Consider the following 5,414-nt stretch of genomic DNA (forward strand, 5'->3'; position numbering starts at 1 on the left):
AGGACCAGGACTATTTGGAGATGTAGCTTTCTTACTACTAGGGGTGTAGCCTTGTTTGAGTAGGTGTGGACTTGTTGGGAGAAGTGTGTCACTGGGTTGGACTTCGAGGTCTCAGATGTTCATGCTAGACTTAGTGTGACAATTATTTCTTTTCTATCTAGATCAAATTATAGACCTCTCAGTTCCCTCTCCAGCACCAAGTCTGCCTACTTGATACTGTGCTTCCTGCCATGATGATAATAAACAAAATCTCTGAGCTATAAGCCTGTCCCAATTAAATTTAATTCTTTCTAAGAGTTACCATGGTCATTATGTCTCTTCACAGCAATAGAAACTCTAACACAGTACCCTTATAAAAGATAACACATTGACACTTATCCTTCTGCAAAATGGCAATTAGATGTACTCTATGAAAAGAATTATTGCCATTAATTTTGCTGCTGTCTTAATTTTGGCATTCTTTGTCTCCAGGAGTGTAATAAGTAAACTCTTAATCATTACCAATATATTAATCTCAGGTACTCTGTGATAAAAACCCATAATAATGCAGATCACTTGCTGAAAAATCTGGCAATACTGCTGTCACAATTGGTGCCAACAGCTCCTTCATTTGCTATTGACTGTATTGGAACACTATGAAGTGCATGGACACTGTGATCATGGGTGTAAGTCTCTGAGCTTTTTAGCTGTAATCAGCAGTCAGTGGAACTATCAAAAATACCCATTTATTAATTCTGCTCTATTAATTCTATAATATAAGAAGAAAGGGACTTAAGCCAGAAAATCTAATTTTAATCTAATGAAGTGCTACATTCTCATTAATTAAAAGGTTATATTTCACCGAAAAGTTTAAAGATGGAATAATAATCATGCCTTCTTTCTTACTGTTCAACTGAAAGGGGAAAAATATAATCAAGGTTATATTGAATGACATCATTCCAGATAAAGTACTATCAATAAATTTGAATTATTGAATGAACTTCTTCCATTTCATTAATTATAATATTCTGTATAATTTTGTGCTATTTGGGGGAAAATATGCATTAAGTAATACTAAACAAAAAAATTCTAGAAACACTATAGGCGATTAAAAAAGAAATCAACATAAGTTGGCAGACCAAAAATAATGAGTTTTAGTGAATTCTTGCTACAAATTATGATATTTCTTACATTTTATTCACACATATGGAGAATAAATATGAATGTGTTCCTGTCTATGTCTAAGTTTGTGTGCAGATGTACATTCAGAAGTGTAACTATGCTGTGAAAACCAGAACTTATCATTAAATAACTTCTTCTGTCACTCTCCACTTTATTTGTTTGAGATAGGTTCTGTCAGTAAACCTGTAGGTCACTGACTTAGCTATTTACTCCTACTTCTATGTCCCCAGCACTGATTATAAGGACAGTCTTCAATAAGCAGTTTTTTTATATAGATTCAAAAGATTAAAATTCAGGTTGTTATGTTTGTATGGCACTTTACCAACTTAACTGTATTAACAGCCCTGTGATAATTTATTAAATAAATGGCAAATAAAATAAATATTTGTTATGTGTGATAGCTTTTGATATAATCAAAAGAAATATGAAGTGCACTGTGGAGATGGCTGTTGAATAGCACTTTTTCCTACAGAGAACATCGATTCAATTCCTAGCACCTACATGGTGGCTCAGTCTATACCACCTGCTTTAGGATATCTAGTGTACCATCTTTTGAGTGAGATGATAGAAAACATGTATTTCTTTCTGTGCAAAGTATCTAAGCTTTGAATTAAAATTATTACACATTGTATGGATTAAACTAACAGTGGTTCAGTGTCATGAAGATTATTGAAACCTAAGGAGAGATGTGCCTGAAAGAGGAGATAAACTTAAATATCAACCAAAAAACAAAGCTACATACAAGTAGTATTTAACATAATTATCAAGATAACCTCCTATATTACCATTCACCAAGCTCATATAATATGTATGAGAAGAATGTGAAATGGAAACAAAATCATTTCCAATAACTCAGGGGCTCTAAATACAAGTAAGCAAACTGTGACATGGTACTTTACATTTTTAATAAAGAACAACATCATATCATATTAATATATCTGCCTGCTGAGGACAGTATCAATACATTAATATTAGAAATTAGTAAGGTATTTTTTCTTGGAACTTTTCTGTGAATACTCTTTTGAAAGTTGTTAATAAGTGTTCCATGGGATCTATTATATATAGAACTCTGTTAAAACTTACAAAATATATTGAAGTCAACATTCTTAAAAAACTATAAGAAAGCTTCATGAAACCTAATACTTCCCAAGCTTTGTTGAAAGATATGATACTATTTTGAAGAAACGTAAATCAAACAGTCTCTTCTTACTTAGATTAGTAATTTGGATGTTGGGGAAGGAAAAGAAAGGTGATGGCCATGGATCTCTTTTTATCATAACCCAATGTGGCTGTGAGTGGTGGCTGAAATACCTCTGTTGTGGATGGTATATATATATATATTACCTAAATTTCTTCCTTAAGATATTGTGCATTTTTATCCTGGACTCTTTTACTGAGACTATCTCAGACAGGGGGAGCTGTATATTTCTACATCTTTGGTCGTTCATATTCTTCTAAAAATTCTCCAAAGGGCATGAAGCTAAGACACAATTGATTTCCCTGTATTCTTCCAAATACTTCTCTTAAAAATCTCTTTTGACTCTTTTGGTACAGATAATACCACTGTGACACATACATTTAAAAACATCTGGACTAATAGAGGATGCTAATTTCTATGTCTTATAGTTCAAGAAGTTTAGTAAGAACTCTCAAATACTTATCCATTTTACACTAATATCATGGCACCAAATAGGTATAGTAAGATTTCAGGACTGCACTGAAGCAGAAGATATAGAAGAGGTTTGGGGTTCTCTTTCCTCAATTTTTAAATCATTCTAAACATTTTTATACATGTATATATGAATTGTAATCCTTTTCATTCTTTTTTATCCTGGATCGTCATCATATTCCTCCTTTCGAAACCTTTCTAGTTTTTGTTGTTGTTATTGGTGGTGGTGGTGGTAGTGAATTTTGGTTTGTTTGGTTTTTTTACTAGGTATTTTTTTTTTAATGACACAGTTCCTCTGTGTAATAACTCTGAAAGTCTTGGAACTCACTTTGTAGTCAAGGATGGCCTCGAACTCACAGAGATCCACCTGCCTCTGCCTCTTGAGTGCTGTGATTACAGGAATGAACATTACTGCCTGGCATGATACATTTCATTTTTTCATAACAAATCTCCATCATACTTTTATTGTTTAAGAATGTGTGTGTTTGTGTTTACATGTGTGTGTATGTGTGTGTGTTTGTGTTTACGTGTGTATATATCCCACTGAGCTTAGTTCGAGTAAAGTGGCTTGCAAAAGTATGTGTGGTAGGCTCATTATTGGCACATGGACAAGTTTTTCAGTGGCTCTACTACTGGAGGATGCAACACATTCTCACTGGACACTATCACTTATCAACATTCCATGGGGGTGGTGGGGATATGACATTGTTACCTCTTCTGCCTTCCATGATGAAATATTGACAGATCCAATCTTGCACAGCTCTTACCAAGGAAACCTATGAGTGTATTATTTCGAGCATAGCCAGAAAAAATAAAATAAAATAAAATACTGTTTGCCAACACTCTTTTCCAACCACTAGTTCTTACATACTTTCTGTCCCATTTTCTGAGATGTTTTTTAACCCCTCAGAGAGAGGAATTATATAGATATCTCCCCAAGCAATACGGGCTATTGCCATTTCTCCTGTTTAGAACTTCATGGTAACTCGTTGTTGCAAAAAGAAAAAGAAAAAGAAAAAGAAAAAGAAAAAAAACAGACATATTTTGTAACAAGAAACAAATAAATCAAGCTATATCACAGCTAAAATGGATAGCTTCCATACAGCATGAAGTTGATACACAAGCATCTGGGGGAAATAAGTCATTAATTATCTTAGCCTACTAGGAACCCTTTGCACTACAATAAACTTGGCCTGGCAAGATATGCTTAATGGTGCAACAGTGGCTTTTGATTTTTACAGGAATAATACTAGATTTGAATTATGGAAATTTGCAGAATCCAAGGTATTTGTAAGGAATAGAATGGGAAAATGGGGGGTGATAGTGCATGGGAAAATTGCTATTTCATGTATATATTTCTCAGAACCACGTCATTGGTGAAAATTGTTATTCTATATTGAAGTCTTTCTATAACAAATGAGAACATTAGCTTGGATTATGTTTATTTTGCTACACCCCTCATCTATTATGAATGATAGCTTTGTATTGTAGATAACTATATCTAAACTCATTTTCATTTTTCATTGTGATCATCAAAATATTAGGATACCAATTATCCTATTCTAGGGATATAGTAAAATGTACACCATTTTATGAATCATAAAAATTAAAATGAAAATAAAAAAATTCATTTGCCATTGAGTAGATGAGTAAACTTTTTTTTCCATTTTTTATTAGGTATTTAGCTCATTTACATTTCCAATGCTATACCAAAAGTCCCCCATACCCACCCACCCCCACTCCCCTACCCGCCCACTCCCCCTTTTTGGCCCTGGCGTTCCCCTGTACTGGGGCATATAAAGTTTGCGTGTCCAATGGGCCTCTCTTTCCAGTGATGGCCGACTAGGCCATCTTTTGATACATATGCAGCTAGAGTCAAGAGCTCCGGGGTACTGGTTAGTTCATAATGTTGATCCACCTATAGGGTTGCAGATCCCTTTAGCTCCTTGGGTACTTTCTCTAGCTCCTCCATTGGGAGCCCTGTGATCCATCCATTAGCTGACTGTGAGCATCCACTTCTGTGTTTGCTAGGCCCCAGCATAGTCTCACAAGAGACAGCTACATCTGGGTCCTTTCGATAAAATCTTGCTAGTGTATGCAATGGTGTCAGCGTTTGGATGCTGATTATGGGGTGGATACCTGGATATGGCAGTCTTTACATGGTCCATCCTTTCATCTCAGCTCCAAACTTTGTCTCTGTAACTCCTTCCAAGGGTGTTTTGTTCCCACTTCTAAGGAGGGGCATAAAAACTTTCTTAACTTATAACATACACTGTAAATGCAATAATTATGTGAATATTAAAGTGGCACACACAATCTAGTACTGATGGCACTGTAGTTACTAAGAAGATTTTAGCTGCTTTTTGTCTCTTTTGCTACATTTTCAGTTTGTTTTCCTAATTTATTTATACTGGAATTCAGAGTGCCCTTGACAGAGAACTTGAAAAAGCTTAGAGTTTAATATGTAACATTTTTAGCATCCTTAAAATTATTCCTTTTTATCATTCACTCTGCATTTTGAAATCCATGTTGTATCAATAGAACCACAAAGTTTGATTCTGCTTATAGTGATATTTAAAGACAT

This window comes from Mus musculus, chromosome X, assembly GCF_000001635.26.
Source record: "Mus musculus strain C57BL/6J chromosome X, GRCm38.p6 C57BL/6J".
NCBI lineage: Eukaryota > Metazoa > Chordata > Mammalia > Rodentia > Muridae > Mus > Mus musculus.